At 38.9% G+C, this 18,562-nt stretch overlaps 1 protein-coding gene and 1 non-coding gene across 3 annotated transcripts in view; both read right to left on the reverse strand.

The window, feature by feature from the left end:
- Positions 1-18,562, reverse strand: part of MLLT3 (MLLT3 super elongation complex subunit) — a 286,493-nt gene that overhangs the window by 172,077 nt on the left and 95,854 nt on the right. The window lies entirely within an intron of this gene.
- Positions 2,497-2,604, reverse strand: LOC125928019 (U6 spliceosomal RNA). Its single transcript, XR_007459534.1, has one exon. It is a non-coding gene; the product is annotated as a U6 spliceosomal RNA (small nuclear RNA).

Genomic DNA, 18,562 nt, shown 5'->3' on the forward strand with positions numbered 1-18,562 from the left:
CCTTTCCTGCTTGCTCTCTCTCTGTCTCTGTCTCTGTCTCTCTCTCAAAAATAATAAACATTTGGGGCGCCTGGGTGGCTTGGTCGGTTAAGCGTCCGACTTCGGCTCAGGTCATGATCTCGCGGTCCGTGAGTTCGAGTCCCGCGTCAGGCTCTGTGCTGACAGCTCGGAGCCTGAAGCCTGTTTCAGATTCTGTGTCTCCCTCTCTCTCTGCCCCTCCCCTGCTCATGCTCTGTCTCTCTCTGTCTCAAAAGTAAATAAACGTTAAAAAAATTAAAAAATAATAATAATAACAAACATTTAAATTTTTTTTAATTTGGCTAATATTACAAACCAGTCTATAATCCCAATTGTGAGCTGTTTTCTAGTTTTTTCTACTGCAGGTACTGTTCTTGTTTCCTCTTTTTTTTTTTTTTTTTTTTCCTATTTCCTTAGTGAATCACAAGTACCTCAATACATTTGCCCTAAATTAAAGTTAAGAGGGCTAGGAGTAAACTTATTATTAGAAACCGTATCTCCAAGTGTCCTCCTATTCTTGTTTACTAACAAAATATTTTTAAAGGGATTTGCCACATAAACGACTCATTTCTTTAGAAAGGATTGTGCTATGAAACTCTAGCCTTAATTTTTTCCCCTTTTCAACACGTGTTAAAAACAGGTGTCAAAGATAGAACCAAGTTAATCTGACCTGCCCAACTCCAGCTTAGCTTTTAACACCTTGTCATAACATCCTTATCTTTTAACACTCAGGAAGGGTTAGTACTTCTTTGTAAACAGTCCCTCAACTTCACAGACCAGCTTTTAAGGAAAGGTTCCCTGTAAGAACATGAGTTTCAATTCTGGTGATCTTGCCTAACAAGTAAAGTCTGATCAAAGAAAAACATTATACACAGATGTTCATTACAGTATTATTGGAAAAAACATACAAATCTACTTAAATATCTAAGAAGAAACATAGGAAGGAATAGTTACCCAAATGATGTCTTTTGTTAAGTGAAATATTACACAGCCATAGAAAATAATTGCACACAAAAAATATGCAATCACATGGGAAACAACATTACAGTGAAGAAAAAGGCAATTATATATTTTTTCAAACTAGAAAGAAAAAAAAGATAGTACACTAGGTTTTCAAATTTTCATTGTGTTGGGGTGCCTGGGTGGCTCAATTGGTTAAGCATCCAACTCTTGATTTCAGCTCAGGTCATGATTTCACAGTTTGTGAGTTCAAGCCCCACCTCAGGCTCTGTGCTGACAGTGTGGAACCTGCTTGGGATTCTCTCTCTCCCTGTCTCTCTCTGCCTCTCTCTCTCTTTCTCAAAATAAACAATTTTTTTTAATTTGTCTTTTCCCCAATGGCATACAATATACGTGTATAATTTTTTGAATCTTTAATGCCACAGTTATTCTCCTACTATTCATACTTTAAACAGTAACACTTTTTAGCATTTTAACACTTAGCCCCCATGGAGCACATCCCACCTTCCTCACTTTTCCAGAACACATAACTTCCAACACACTCAACCATCTGAAACAGATGAAAAATTTTCAGATATTAACTACAGCCTCGATCTTTTGGAAGATGCACTTAGGAAAGTGTTTATTGATAATCTCAAGACTATTAGATATCAAAGTTAAAAATAATTTAGCCAGCAGTTATCTTTATAGTAGATACACACAATTTGACGCCAAGAATTCCTGGGAATTCTTTTTCCTGCCTGTGTCAGGATCCTAGAGGATCTTCACTGTTGCAGAATGATTTCTATGGTCACATCGTCTAGAGAGGTAATAGTCATTTGGTCACATCTTTTCCCACTCCCCTGGGATGATCAGATTTATGCACTAATCCAGAAAGCTTTAAAGATGTTCATTTTTTTCTCTTCTGTTTTTAATCCTCAATTACACAAAGGCTCAACTTAAAATTAAGAAAAACTGAGTCATTTTAAGAACTAAGCAAATAATTCCTTTGAAGTATTTGATTTTATCTTTCCAAACATTTTTTTTTCCTAACCTCAAATTCATATTTTAATGGTATTTCCCAGATAAACACAACTGCCTGAAATTTTCTTTGAAAATATTCAAGACCAATATATTTCAATATCACTTGATGCAATTCTACCAACATTTTCAGGCTGGCCATCTTAACAGTTTTAAAAAACGGTGACAGTTATGGGACTGAGCCTGGGTGGCTCAGTCGCTTAAGCATCCGATTTAGGCTCAGGTCATGATCTTGCGGTTCATAGGTTCGAGCCCCTGCTTCCGGCTCTGTGCTGCCAGCTCAGAGCCTGGAGCCTGCTTCAGATTCTGTGTCTCCCTCTGTCTCTGCCCCTCCCCTGTTCACACTGTCTCTCCCTCTCTCTTAAAAATAAACATTAAAAAAAATTTTAATAAAAAAAAACATCTAAAAAAATGTTGACAGTTAAAAATTATTTTCAAATTAGTTCTCCATTTTCATCCCTCAAACAGGCCAGTTTTCCCCCATGAACGATTCCTCAGTATTAAACTCTTCTCTTCACGAATCTGCGTGCCATCCTTGTGCAGGGGCCGTGCTTCATCTGCTATGGATCGTTCCAATTTTAGTCTATGCGCTGCCAAAGCGAGCACAAACTCTTCTCCAAGAACAGCCAAGTTGGACCTGAATTTATTTTAATGCCCGCAAGGAGTCATTTAATTTTATATATATTAACATTCAAGGATGTAATTATTATATTAGCTGTATCGATACCAAGGAGATCTTTGCAGGAGAAAGAAATAAGCCCATGGTTGTACTCCACATAAATGCAAAATGGTTTTTTTTTTCCCCCTTCCTGGTGTAATTGGCATCTCAATGAGGGGTTGGCTTTTAAGCCACACCACATTCATAAATTTAAAAACACAATAAACATAGAGCCAGTTGAGTGGGAAATGCCTATACTCAATTCCTGCCAAATTATTAGCAAGCTACTTAATTAATGGGAGTCTACCACTAACGTTTTGTCCTCCAGACAAAAACTGGGCATACGTGAAAACAATCATTTTTCTCTATATACGCCACACTTACTGTCAAATGTTGAATACTATGGGCAACCACACCAAAAATTATATTCAGAAAAGCCTACTCCCTTGCTTCTCAGAGTGTGTTGTCCAAACCGGGGAACTTGTCAGAAATAAAAAACTGAGACCCCACCCTAATCTACTGCATCACGACCTACCTTGACCAAGATGCCTGGGTCACTGAACTGCACATTCAAGTTTGAGAAGCACTAGAAGGCAGCAAGAGAAACCATCATCCACATTCTAAGTTGTGCGAAGCTACACAAAATCTAGTCAGCAATGAATACATCATTCCCAGACCTTGTGGGTAAATCTTTTAAGTGAATCAAGCCTTTCCACAAAGGTTAAAAACAAAAAACAAAAACGCGTGTGGCTGATGCTTCGTGCCTATTAACAGCACCTTCACTGCACTACCAGAACTATGTATTTTTTAATAACATGCTGAAAATAGGTACATCTGTTCTCCTTGTCTATTAAGAAAGCATTCTTGCTAAAGAATCTTCCTCTCCTTGGGGCGCCTGGGTGGCTCAGTAGGTTAAACATCTGACTTTGGCTCAGGTCATGATGTCACGGTTCGTGAGTTCGAGCCCCTGTTTCGGGCTCTGTGCTGACAGCTCAGAGCCTGGAGCCTGCTTCAGATTTTGTGTCTCCCTTTCTCCGCACCTCCTCTGCTTGTCTTCTATCTCTCTCTCTCAAAAATAAATATTAAAAAAAAAAATTTTTTTAAGAATTTTCCTCTCCTTTTCAAACCTAAAATGGGTCTCGTGAATGAAATCTATTTCCAATGGTTCCAAGTTTCAAATGTTTTAGGAGTTAAAGGATTTTAAAATAAGAATCATAACTGACCAATATTAGGAAGCATTTATGCACTGCACAAATGAATTAAATATGTAGATTTGAGACAGATACATAGCCTCTATCATAGTCCCTGGCCTCACTGTAGGTAGTATGTTATACCTATAACAAAGGGTCTTCACATTTTCAAGAAGGATTTTCATCAGAAAATATCGATTCAGAAACTACTGGGAATTTATCATACAATTTGGCTCACCAATGGATAATTTATACAACTTTCTAGAGGTGTATCGAAAATGTAACATGGGACACCTGCACTGGCCTGTGCTCTGTTAATCTACAGATTTTTAAACAAGATGCTTCTATAAGGACTTTAACTACAGCCTACCACAAAAGTGCTCTGGGAATAACTTTATCCCTCTACAATCATAGCCTTGTTCTAAACAGAGCCCTTAAGTAAATTAAATCTTTAGAAAAACACACTTTTTTGTTTGTAAAGAAAGAAACATTTCCTGAATGCCAGAGAATGTTTCCTTGAGAAACTGTTTATGTTACTGTGCTGAAAAGGTGTTTATGTTGCTATAAACACCTTCCTTGTAAGAGGGGATGGAGAGTCTGCCTATTGTTTACATTGTAATCAGGCCTGACTCTGAAAAGATCTACCCTGATTCCTCATGCCTGGACTAACTCACTACATTCTGTCCCAATTAGATCACCCTCAAAGATATTCTGTATTTTTCTAGCATAACTGACCCATCACAAGAGAACAGGGGAGCCTAAATTCCTAATAAGTACTACACTCACGAAGGCCACTAAGTGGCAGGTTGTGGTGGTTGGTACTGTGTCAAGTTTCTTAAGGAAAAACTACATTTCCGGGAATCTCTTCCCTGTACAGTCCCAGCTTAAAGTTAACCAAAAGCAGAATTTGCACAGATTTGGATGGATCTGTTTGGATTTGGAAGCCATTACTCTCAAGGTGGTCATGGTTAGTACAGTGACCAGACATGGCTATGTAGGTGGGTTCAAGCTTATCTTTGCTCTTCTCAGATCCCTATCCACCTTTCCAAACTGGCCCTGTAGGTCAACAACAACTCCAGGCCAACCCAACAGACACAAAGAGGGGGTAGTTACACAGAGGCACACAGAGGCACAGGCTTCCTGTCTCATGCCTGGCTTTTCAGACTGACTAGTTGGGGACTCCAGGGATCCTCCAGTGTGCTTCCTGGACCTTCATTTCCGAAGCTCCTACCATAAATGTTTAAGGTTTAATTTCTATAATAAATCCCTTAACCCCATAACCCATCATAGTCTTCTGTGATTAAACCTCAACTGATTCTAAAGGTTTGGTTTACTTGTTGGCTCTAGATTTAAATGTTCTCTTGTCATTAAAGACAGTATATTCAACAATAAACAGCAAAGCAAACTGCACCTGCTCATGCTCAGCTGATACCTATTAGTAGAATAGGGCCCGGAGTTTAAACCCCCTTCTTAACCCTAATTTTTTCCATAAAACTTTTCTTTTTGTTCTGGCTTTATTGAGACATAATCGACAGATTAAAAAATCATATATATATGATGTACATAATTTGATGTTTTGATATAAATATACACCAAGGAAACCATCACCACAATCAAGATTATATGAACAAACCCATCAATCCTAAATGTTTACTCATGTCTCCTTAAAATCTTACCCCTCCCTACCCTGCCCTACCTCCCATAACCACTGATTTTCACTGTCATTACCATTGCTTTGCACTTTCTAAAATTGTGTGTATCTACATATGGAGTCATACAATACGTATTCTGTTGGGGAGGAAGCTGGCTTCTTTTACTCAATATAATTATTTAATTATTAAGCTTCACCCATATTGTTGTATATATCAATAGCTGATTCCTTTATATTGCTGAATAGGATTTAATTATACCACAATTTGTTTATCCACCCCCCTGTTGGTGGACATTAGAGTTACTTCCAGTTTAGGGCTATTACAAATAATGCTCTTATGAACATCTGTGCAGAAGTCTTTGTATGGAGATATGCTTTCAAATCTCTTGGGTAAATACCTATGAGTAAAACAACCAGGTAAGTTATATGCTTCATGTTTTAAGAAAATGAAAAACTGTCTTTCAAAGTGATGATACCATTTTAAGTATTGACCAGCAATGTAGAAGAGTTCCAGCTGCAGGGCACTTGGGGGGCTCAGTCAGTTAAGTGTCTGACTCTTGGTTTCAGCTCAGGTCATGATCCCACAGTTCATGGGTTGAAGCCCTGCATCAGGCTCCGCACTGACTGTGCAGAGCCTGCTTGAGATCCTCTGTCTCCCGTTCTCTGTGCCTCCCCTGCTCGCTCGCTCTCTCTCTCTCTCTCTCAAAAATAAACTTAAAAAAAAGAAAAACCTTTTAAGAGTTCCAGTTGCTCCGTTTCCTCATCAGCATTTGGCATGGTCATTCTTTTCCATTTTAGCCACTGTAGCAATAGTGCAATAATACCTCATGGCAGTTTTAATGTGTATTTTCCTAATAACCAGTGATACTGAGCATCATTTCATGTGCTTAGTTGACATGTGTATATCTCCTCTGTTGAAGCGTCTGCAAATCTTTTGCCCATTTTAAATGGGCTGTCTTGTTATTGAGTTGTATATTCTTTACACAGTTTAGATTCAAGTCCCCTGTCAGATATATGGTTAGCACATATTCTCTCCCAGCCTGTGGTTTATCTTTTCATGTTCCTAACTTCTGAAGAGTGACATTTTTTCACTGTCTCAATCCAACTTTAGGCACTGCATTTGTTTCCAAGGGTAGCCATAACAAAGTACCAGAAACTGGTTGGCTTGAGACAACAAAAATTTAATGTTTCATGCTACAAGACAGAAATCAAGGCATCGAGGTGTTGGCAGAGCCAACCTCCATCTGAAAGCTCTATGGAAGAATCCTTCCTTGACTTGTCTAGCTTCTAGTAGCTGCTGGCAATCTTGCATTCCTTAGCTGTGGTGACATGACTCCAATCTCTGCCTTGTCTTCTCATAGCTTTCTTCTCTGTGTCTTTCTGAATCTTCACATTGCCTCCTTGTAAAGACACAAGTCATTGGACAGGGCCCACATGAACCCACCAGGATCTCTGCCAAAGACCCTATTTCCAAATAAGGTCACGTGCGCTGGTATGTGAGCATTAGAATGTCAGCCTATCTTGGGGTGCCTGGGTGGCTCAGTCGGTTGGGTGTCCAACTTCGGCTCAGGTCATGATCTCACAGTCCGTGGGTTCGAGCCCCGCGTCGGGCTCTGTGCTGTCAGTTCAGAGCCTGGAGCCTGCGTCGGATTCTTGTGTCTCCCTCTCTCTCTGCCCCTCCCCCACGCACACTCTGTCTCTATCAAAAAACGAATACATGTTAAAAAAAATTTTTTTTTAAATAAAAAAAGAATGGCATCCTATCTTTTGGCAGGGGGCAGATTCAACCCGTAAAAAAAAGGCACTCGGATTTTAATATTTAAAAAACCACACTGAACAATAAATTATTCAACATAAATTCTGGCCTCCTTGGCATTGCCTCTTTTTGCCTCATTCACAGTTCCCAGAGAGATATCCCCAAGCTCATTTGCAGAATTTCTTGCCCATGGCCTTACTTCCCCAAAACAGATTCTCTGTAATGTAGTCAGTTTAGTGTAAGCATCTAAAGGGGGCTAGCCCCCTCTTTCTCAACTATTAGGTAAAGATATGGGAAAAGGAAAAAAATTCTGCTTATGTGATTTTCTCTTTTACAATCTCCCCTCCTTGACCAATCTCCAACTAGGGTATGAAAGTTTTGGGGAATAGGCTTAGGGCAGTGACAACTCTAAATCTGCACTAAGAGATGCTTCTAATACTAGCCCTGTCTTCATCAATACCACCTAGAAGAAAATGCTTCCCCAAAGAAATATGTTGTGATGATCAACTGCTGAGCAGATCACCCCAAATTTAGTTTGAAACAACAGCCATTTTGCTATCTCTCGTGGTTTCTGAGTCAGGAATTCGGGAAGGCTTGGCTGAGCAATCCTCGCTCAAAATGTCTTATGTGGTTGCAGTCAGATGGTGGCTAGGGCTGGAACAGCTGGGGTCCAGGGCAGCTGGACATCTCTCTGGAGGGAGTTCATGTTCTCAGGGCCTTTCCATGTGCTCTGCACTCACAACCTGATGGCCTCGGGATAGACGGACTGCTCACACGGTGGCTGCGGGTTTCGCAACAAAGCATCACATTCCAACAAACAAGGAGGAAGCCACATAGCCTTTTGCGATCCGGCTTCAGAAATCACCTAGAATCATTTCTGCAGTTCTTTGTAGGTGGAAACAGTCACGCAAGTCGACTCAGCTTCAAAGGGAAGAAATGTCACCCCCACTTCTTGATAGGAATGTAAAAATCAAATTGAAATAAGAACATGTGTAATGGGAGATAATGCTGTGGAGATGTTTGTAAAATACCATGTACCCCAGAACATACCTTCCTGGGGCTGTGAGAACAGTGAAATGCCCCATACAAATGAAAGGTCAAGAATGAGGTATATACTAAAACCCCTAGGGCTCAATGTTTTTCCCATTCTTGTTTCTGCCAGTGCTCTTTGCTTTCTTTCTTGACTAGTTACAGCCTAGCATACACTACTGACTTAGATACTCAGGTGCCCCGTGTTATAAAACGTAGCGTCAGAAAAATTACTTACCCCAGCTCACACAGAGAAACTGAGAGCAATCACTTCTCTCTCAGCTGTGTCATGTACAACCCATTCCATTCCAACATTCTTCCTTACAATCAGGGCCTAGGCTCTACTCTAGCCCTACCAATAATTATTAAGAACGGGGCACCTGGGTGGCTCCATTGGCTAAGCATCCAACTTCAGCTCAGATCATGATCTCAGGGTTGGGTGAGTTCAAGTCCTGCATCAGGCTCTGTGCTGACAGCTTGGAATCTAGAGCCTGCTTTGGATTCCGTGTCTCCCTCTCTGCCCCTGCCCAGCTCTCTCCCTCTCAAAAATAAATAATAAACACTTAAAAACATTCTTAATAGAAATAATTATTAATAACTATTTATAAGTCAAGGTTTCAAATAATTCTTTCACTGGTTTGAAGTTAATTTCTCATGGAAACACACACGCGCGCTTTCCTCAGCCAAAGGTGAATGTGTTTTGGATAACTCACCAATTATGGTTCATGGTATCTATTCACTAGTTTGAGGGCCAAGGAATTATGATATTTCCCTTTCTACTTCCATAAATCATGGTAAGCCACAAATCCTCATTTAAATACGCCATTTTTAGGTACTTCATTTACTTTAAGATTCACTCATTCTCTATAAAATGTAATGGAAAATAAACTAAATTCCATACAATAAATATTTATGGAACACCAACTGCATGCCAGGCCTTCTGCTATGTGCTAGATGACAAAAATGAGTAAGGCACAGTCTCCTGCTTCTTACATAGCTAAGCATCTGACCATGAAGGCAAATTTACCAACAACCATTAAATAACCACATCATGGGCAAGCCTTCATCAAGGGCTTAGGAGACTCCACTAAATTCACACACAAAAGAGACTACCTTTAAGGAAAAGTAGGTAAGTACTTGCCAAGAAGAAAATGAAAGGTGCTCGTTGTAGGCAAAGGGAAAAACCTAAGCAAACAACCCAGGGTATAGCAAATGTATAGCTTGATAAGGAACTACAAGTGAACTTGACATCTGGTTCTAGGCATCTGGGTGTTTGTGACCAACCTTAAGGCAAGAAAAGTAGGCAAGTGCCAGCCTGTGATGTTCCTTACAGAGTACTGTTAGGAGTTGAATTCTATAGGCAATAGACAGCCACCAAAAACTTTCTTTTCTTTTTTTTAAATTTTTTTTTTTTTAACATTTATTTATTTTTGAGACAGCGAGAGAGAGAGCATGAACACGGGAGGGTCAGAGGAAGAGGGAGACATAGAATCCGAAGCAGGCTCCAGGCTCCGAGCTGTCAGCCCAGAGCCCGACGTGGGGCTCAAACTCACGGACCGCGAGATCATGACCTGAGCCGAAGTCGGCTGCTTAACCGACTGAGCCACCCAGGCACTCCCCAAAAACTTTCTTAAGAGGCACAAAACTTGAGGACACCCATGTCTTCAGAATGGGAACGGGGTACAATGTAAAAAGTGGTTTGAGGGAAGGGAGTCTGGAAGCAGGAAAAACCACTAAGTTTAGGCGAAACAAAAGGAGGGACCAAGAACAGAGTAAACAAAACAGACGCAAGAACCTCCAATCTGGTGGCTGATACATTGAACCAGGGCTGGCGGGGAGGGGCAAGGAATCAAAGCATCCTGTCAGAATGAGAATCCACAGAAGCTGGTGAGAAGCATGTGTCAAAGTCAAACAGATCAAAGGCTAAGAGAGGAAATAAACCAAGACGACAGTGATTTTAAACTTACTTTCTGCAGGAAACTTGGCTAATTACAGAACAATATCCATAAATGGCATACGAAGTGACAGAATATGAGCTGAGTACATAATCACAAACCCAAGGTGTGTGGCTTTTCATCCTGGTGATCATCTTAGTCCCCTCAGAAACCATTTTTCTCTCCTATGACAAAACGGGTAGAAACCAGAGCGCCTGAGACGTCACGGAACAAGAAACTTTAGAAACAAAGTTGTAGAGAGAAATAACAGAATAAAAATGGAATCTGTACAAAGTGCACATATATAACAGCGAAACGTAACAATGGGCAGAGGATAAGGTTCTGAAAAGGTTAGCCTGTGTGCTCTAAAGGAACACCTTTCCTGTTACAGCAATTCCTCGGGTGCTCTTACCTTGGCTGTAGCACTGTTTCCTAGGCCTCGCTCGAAGATGCCAGAAACGTCCACGGTAAAATGCACTCCTCTTACTACAGGCAAGAAATGGGCTTATTTGCACCGACAGTAAGGTTGATTTTGTCTCATCTCTTTCGCTTCTGCATCCTCAACACGGGAGGCTTGTATTACAGGTTAGCACGAGGCCTGCCGTGTAACATTAGACTGCCTCCAAGCATTAAGGGTTCACGTTTAGCTACAAGCAGGAGATGCCACCTATGCCTGACCCCAGCTTGGCCACTTCTCAGCTCTTCTAACATGAGCGGAAATGTCCTGCATGGTCCATCTTCACGTTCCCCAAGAAAACAAGGAAAACACGCATTTCTATGTTGCCATCTCTGAAAACTGAGGGACAGCGTTCACTCTTCCAAAGTCACCTGACCTGTTTAGACAAGGAGACTGGTGCGCATTCTGGGGCCACTGGTTAGACCACTGGCTCTCCCTTGCCCCTGCAGCCTCTCCATCCTGAACATACTTTCCAGAGCCATAACCATCGAGTAAATACTATTTTTTTTAACTTTTAAATATTAAACAACCATACAAAGCCAGTCTTCAGTGAAACATGTTGTTGGTATAAGGATACAGATTTCTGGCTTTGAATCCCTTCCAGTTATTATGCATTCCAAATCACATGCCAAAATTTTAATGAACTTTCAAATTTACATTTATGAAAACAGACCTTGGCACACATAAATGGGCTATTTTGCCATATCACTTTTCAAAAGGTGCCTCGTAGCTAAAATGATTCTGAGCTGTCTTCCATCATTCAAGATGAACTCTACAAAAGAACTAAGTGTTCTTACTTTTACACTAATTTATTCTACATTGGTTTTACTCAGCATATGGTAAGCATATGGGAAAAAGAAGTGTATCTGGAAGCTGTTAGAACTGCATGTAATCAAAATTTACCAGTAGAAACCTAATTTGATTAATTGAAAATTAAAGTAGCAGTTAATCACTTGCTATTTAAGAGCGAGGGGGAATATCACTTAAAAATGAATCCTTCGCAAACACATAAAATTAATTCTCTTTGTTGCAAATCAATACTTACTAATCAACTGGTGGTAGCAAGAGTACAAGGCACCTTGAAACCTTCATTCAACAGTGTAGGCCCGTGAGGCTTAACGCTAAAGTGAATAGTAAATTTTAAGGACAGTATCTACTTTTGGCAAAGAGTCCTGTTTCTTAAAACATCACTCGAGCAGCTAAGTGATCTTTAAAGGGTGGGGGGAAGGGACAAGTGGAGTTCAGGCCAAGTTTTCCACCCATGCTTAGCTCTAAATTTGAGTGCCTACATACAATCTACAAATTTATATAATGTGTTAGTTCAGCAACCTATCTCTTACTTTACAAGGTATCCAAACACTATCAGCATCTGATGAAAACTAATGATCTGAGGGAATATATCCTAAGCCTAAAATTGCCTGCTCCAAGTGACCAGGGCCTATGGTCAAAACTTCTATTATTTTTTTTAAGAATGGGCAATGGTATCACTATAACAAGATATTTATAGAAATATCAAATCTTACATAACCTTTAAAGTTTGCCTTAAAACCCAGATCCTTATGTTTCCTCCTTCCCTCTCAAATCTCTGGTGTAACACAGTAATCAAAACCAAAATTAATCTCATGTTCAAAGCTAGCGGATGATTTCCTAGGATTACCCAATTTCCTTCTGCCCACGCAGGCAAGATTTTGCTTACTAACTATAGCAAGTTCATTGTCTTCTTCAAAGGCAGAGCGGCAGTATTAGAAGAAAATTAACCAATCACATAATACTATGCAGTCTATTCCTAAAATGGAAAAGAAAAAAAACCCTCAGGCAAAACAATAGATAAGTCAATAGGCTCAACATTTTAAATGTTGAAATCATAATCATAGTAAAATAAAATTAAAAGGAAACGTACATTTTACAATAACAACATATCATCAATCCAAATGAAGTATGCCTAATAATCTAGGCTAAGCGTTAAAATATAACACGTAAAAAAAAAAGAATAAAAGAAAGCAGCTTATATGGGGAGAAAAGTAGGCATACTAAAGCTGGCAATTAATGAGGAACGTTAAGATATTCAAATTTACATTGGCTGCTGCTTAAACACAAAAGGGAGGTTCTCTCGCAGTGTATCACAGTAAATTATTTTAGGCTCTCCTACTGACCAGAATCACAGTACCACGCTTTTGAGATTTCTTTAAATTTAAAATATTTGCAACTTCCCTGTCATAAAGTGCATTAGTACTGGTCTCCCGAAACCCCAGGTAAAGGCAAAACCTACAGAATGTTTGAAATGCGCAAGTAATAATGACGACAGATCTATTCCCTTACCTTTCCCCACATTCCACCCTTCCTCCTTTATAAAGGAAAATGTCTTCAGTCTTATCAGTTTCCTTCCACAAACACTCTGCTTCGTGTATCCTCAGGAGGCCCATCCACTAAAGGCAGAATGAAAGTGTTTACAGATGATAGAGAGAGATAGAGGAGGACACTACCCCAGAGCCAGCACTATCATCCAAGGATCTAGAGAACTAAAGAGACGAAATTCTAGTCAACAAAACCCCAGTCATGGCTTTAGTGAGGAACTGAAAGTAAATCTTGGAGGTAAAGAATGAAGAAGACAAAAGATGGTTAAAGATTCCGGCTATAAGAAAGGATTGGACAGATAAGCACCAAGTACTGCTTTACAAAGTCAGACTACGTGCAATTCAAGTTCATAGAGACTAGCCTCTTGAATTAGAAAGAACTAAATAAAACAAAAAGTCTTAAGTGTTCTAAAAAAGTCTTTTTTTAACCTAGGTGGCAAACTATGTATCTGGCACGGTCACTAAAATAAGTATAAAATAAATATATAGACCCTAGAGGCTCAGCTTTTTCAAAAAATGGCCAAGGCAAACCTTAAGGGACTCAAATACGGAGAACAAACTGAGGGTTGATGGGAGGTGGGAAAGAGGGGAAAATGGGTGATGGGCATTGAGGAGGGCACTTGTTGGAATGAGCACTGGGTGCTGTATGTAAGCCAATTTGATAATAAATTGTATTTAAAAAGATGGCCAAGGATCCCAATTTTACTGTACTCAAATCCTTTCGAATTTATGGCATCACTAATTCATACACCTGTCATCTCTGTAGCCTCAAGGGAATGAGCAACCAAAAGAATGCTACATCATTTCATTTCAAATAGTTTCATTTTAAAACTCGGGTGATTTTTTTTTGTTTAGAGGGTTGGTGAAAACATGACAATGAATTACCAGCCAAAATAAACCAATGGGAATTATAAGAGCTAGGGCTCTGCTCTTTCCCTGCAGGAGAGGTAACTATTGTATTAAGCTTCCTATTTTCCCTTGTATACACAGTGCCCATGACAGTTCACGTTTTGTGAAGATCTAAATGAACACCACGTCTCCTTAGGTCCATCAAACTCTCTCCATTCAGAGTCTAGATTGGGCGCCCTTAACATCTAGTGGCACAATCGCTGAAGCCTACCTAAGCTGGTGATCTATTTTTCAGCGTGTTCATTATGGGCAGTATATCCATTAAAATTTGTACTGAAAGGTGTATTTACTCTGCTTAAATTTCAGATGAATATAGTAAGAAGAAGTGTCCACTGCATTCTTTGTAACTCTCCTTTATCTCTGGATAAAAGTAGGTATCACTCTCTACCAGCACCTAGTCTGAGTCATTTTAACACCCTTGTTGGAGGGTTGTTTCTTTTCTACCTTGCTTTTCTCCCGAGACAAGTATTCGTTAGTATCTACACTTGAGATTTTTGGTTGTTGTAAGCATAAATAATTGAAATACTGTGTGTGATGGCCTGTCAAAAACAGTTCACCATGGCAAAACGGTAATTATACCATAACCCAAATATAGCTTGTTATGTACACATCAAAGCATCTTTCACTAGCAGAATAACTTGTATCTTATATCCACGTGCATCTTTGAAAACAGATTACAATTATGTTTCATTAATACCACATATTGTTGTTTTACATTCTGCTATGTGACTTATGTTAACTTTTACTGTAAAAAGAACTATCCATCAGATACAATGGCCAGGGTACAGAATTTTAAAAAGAACTGAATTTGAACCTGATATGAATTACTTACAGACCTGGGGAGGCCAGGTGGCTTCTTCAAAGATTGGGGTAACCAACATTACTCCTTATTTATCTCAGGTAAATTATAGGGATCAAATGCAAAATGTTTTATGTACCCTAAATTCCTATACAAAACCATAAAGAAAAGGTCTGACAGATTGTATTATATAAACATGTAGGATTTCTGTATGGTAAAAGACAAAGGTACCACTATGAAATGAGTATCTAGAAGAAAGTAATTGCAAAACAGATCTGACAAAGGATTAATACCTTTAAGACCCCCAACAATTGGATGTGCAAAAGAACCCAAGAGGGAAAAAAAATGAACAAGGAATAGAAGAAATACAAATAAATGAAAAACAAATGAAATGGTAATCAACCTCCCTGGTAAGCAGAGAAATGAAAATAAAAGATGAATTTTGCCAAAAATTGGGGATTGTTAATACTCAAAGCTGGAAGCACTGTAAGGAAATGGGCATTTTCATACACTGCCCTTTCTTGAAGCAGGGGGGGGGGGCGGTGGCATATGTAAGTCTACATCATCTTCTAGAAAGATGTATGGTGAAATGTTATTATTTAAATATTAAAAGCCATTATCCTTCCATCAAGGAATCCCACTTTTAACATTTATTCAACTGAACTATAAACACCAGTATTCAAAGATAATATACTCAGGATACTTTTCCATCACTGTTTTAGAAGAACAAAAACTGGAAATGTGATTATCATCAATAGCATAAAGTCTGAATAAATCAGTTGAGTCTCTCTTAGAATATTATTTAGCCATTAAAAATAATGAATTCTCAGGGCACCTGGGTGGCTCAGTCGGTTGGTCATCCAACCTTGGCTCAAGTCATGATCTCAGGGTCCGTGGGTTTGAGCTCCACGTCAGGCTCTGTGCTAAAAGCTCAGAGCCTGGAGCCTTCTTCAGATTTTGTGTCTCCCTCTCTCTCTGCCTCTCCCCACTGCCCTCGTTCTCTCTCTCTCTCCCTCTCTCTCAAAATGAATAAACATTTAAAATGTTTTTTAATTATTTAAAAATTTTATTTATTTATTATTTATTTAATTAAAAAATTTTTTTAAATAATTAATTCTGGGGATGCCTGGGTGGCTCAGTTGGCTGAACCTGCAACCCTTGACTTCGGCTCAGGTCATGATCCCAGGATCGTGGAATCAAGCCTTGTGTTGGGCTCTGCACTGAGCACAAAGCCTACTTGGGATTCAATCTCTCTCTCTCTCTCTCTCTCTCTCTTTCTCTCTAACTTTCTCAAGCTAAAAAAAAATTTTTTAAATATGAATTGTGAGAAATGGGTAAATTCCTAGAAACACATAATCTTCCAAAACTGAATCTGGAAGAAATTCAAAATCTGAAGAGACCAATTACTAGTAACAAAATTGAAATAGTAATCAAAAAACTACCAAAAAATAAATAAATAAAAGTCCAGAACTGGATAGATTCACAAGTCAATTGTACCAAACATTTAAAAAAAAAAAAAAAAAAAGTTAACACTTATTCTCCTCAACCTACTCCAAAAAACAGAAGAGGAAGGAAAGCTTCCATATACATTCTACAAGGCCAGAATTATCCTAATACCAGAACCAGAGAAAGACACCAAAAAAAAACTATAGGCCAATATCCCTGACACAAAAATCCTCCACAAAATATAAGCAAACTACACTCCAACAATACATTTAAAAGATCATTTATGGGTCAAGTGAGATTTATTCTGGGGATGCAAAGACTGATTTCTAAATCACTCAATGTGATAAGACTACATCAACAAAACAAAGGATGAAAATCTTGTGATAATCTCAATAGATGCAGAAAAAAGCATTTGACAAATTTGAACATCTGCACATGATAAAAACTCATGACAAAGTAGGTTTGGAGGGAACATTCCACAACATAATAAAGGCCATATATGAAAAATCCACAGCTAACTTCATACTTAATGGTAAAAATTTGACAGCTTTACCTCTAAAATTAGAAACAAGATAAGGATGTCCACTCATAACACTTTTATTCAACAGAGTACTGGAAATCCTAGCCACAGTGATCAAACAAGAAGAAAGAAGAGGCATATTAGTAAAGGAAAAGTTAAATTGTCACTATTTGCAGATGACAGTAACACTATACACAGAAAATCCTAAAGACCCCATGAAGAAACTACTAGAGGTAATACAAGAATTTAAAATACTACAGGATAGGGGCGCCTGGGTGGCTCAGTTGGTTAAGCGTCCGACTTCGACTCAGGTCACCATCTCACGGTCCGTGAGTTCGAGCCCCGCGTTGGGCTCTGGACTGATGGCTCATAGCCTGGAGCCTGCTTCCGATTCTGTGTCTCCCTCTCTCTCTGCCCCTCCCCCGTTCATGCTCTGTCTCTCTCTGTCTCAAAAATAAATAAACGTTAATTTAAAAAAATAAAAAGTAAAAAAAATTTAAAAAATAAAAAAATAAAATACTGCAGGATACAAAATTAATACCCAGAAATCAGTAGCATTTATATATACTAATAACAAAGTAGCAGAAGGAGAAATTTAAAAAGCAATTCCATTTACTTTTTTTTTTTAATAAGTTTATTTATTTTGAGGGAGAGAGAGAGCATGTGCAAGTGAGTGGAGAAGGGGCAGAGAGAGAGAGGGAGAGAGAATCCCAAGCCAACTCTGCGCTATCAGTGTAGAGCCCAATACAGGGGCTCGAATTCACAGGAAGTAAGATCATGACCTGAGACCAAATCAAGAGTCAGATACTCAACCAAGTGAGCCACCCAAGCACCCCTCCAAAAACAATCTATTTACAACTGCACCAAAAAAGGGGCACTTGGGTGGTTCAGTCAGTTGAGTGTCTGACTCTTGATTTCAGCTCAGGTCATGATCCTAGGGTTGTGGGATTGAACCTCACATTAGACTCTGTGCTGAGCATGGAGCCCACTTGAGATTCTCTCTCCCTCTGCCCCCCTCCCCACTCACACTCTCTCTGAAAAAAAAACAAAAAACAAAAAACAAAAACACCGAAAAGCATAAAATACCTAAGAATAAATTTAACCAAGATCACAGTGAAAGTCCTGGTCTTTGATTACGATAAAACACTGATGAAAGAAACTGAAGATGACACAAACAAATGGCAAGATATTCCATGTTTGTGGATTGAAAGAATATTGTTAAAATGTCCATGCCACCCAAAGCAATCTACAGAATCAATGCAATCACTATCAAAATACCAATAGCAGTTTTCACAGAACTAGAACAAATAATACTAAAATTTCTAGGGAAGTACAAATAGCCAAATAGCCAAAGCAACCTTAAAAAAAAAACAAAAACAAAAACAAAAAAGAACAAAACAGGAGGTATCACGATCCCAGATTTCAAGATATACTACAAAGATGTAGTAATTAAAACAGTATGGCCCTGGCATAAAAACAGACACATAGATCAATGGAACAAAATAGCCAGAAATAAATCCACACCCATATGGTCAATTAATAAAGAAGGCAAGACTATACAACAGGGAAAAGACAGTCTCTTCAATAAATGATGTTGGGAAAACTGGATAGCCACATGTATAAGAATGAAACTGGACCACTTTCTAACACAACACAAAATAAACTCAAAATGGATTAAAGACCTAACTGTGAGACTTGAAACCACAAAAATTTTAGAAGAGAGCACAGGCAGTAATTTCTCTGACATCAGCTACAATAACATTCTTCTAGATATGTATCTTCATGCAAGGGAAACAAAACAAAAATAAACTACTGAGACTACATCAAAATAAAAAGTTTTTGTACAGCGAAGGAAACCATC

Source organism: Panthera uncia, chromosome D4 (assembly GCF_023721935.1).
Source record: "Panthera uncia isolate 11264 chromosome D4, Puncia_PCG_1.0, whole genome shotgun sequence".
NCBI lineage: Eukaryota > Metazoa > Chordata > Mammalia > Carnivora > Felidae > Panthera > Panthera uncia.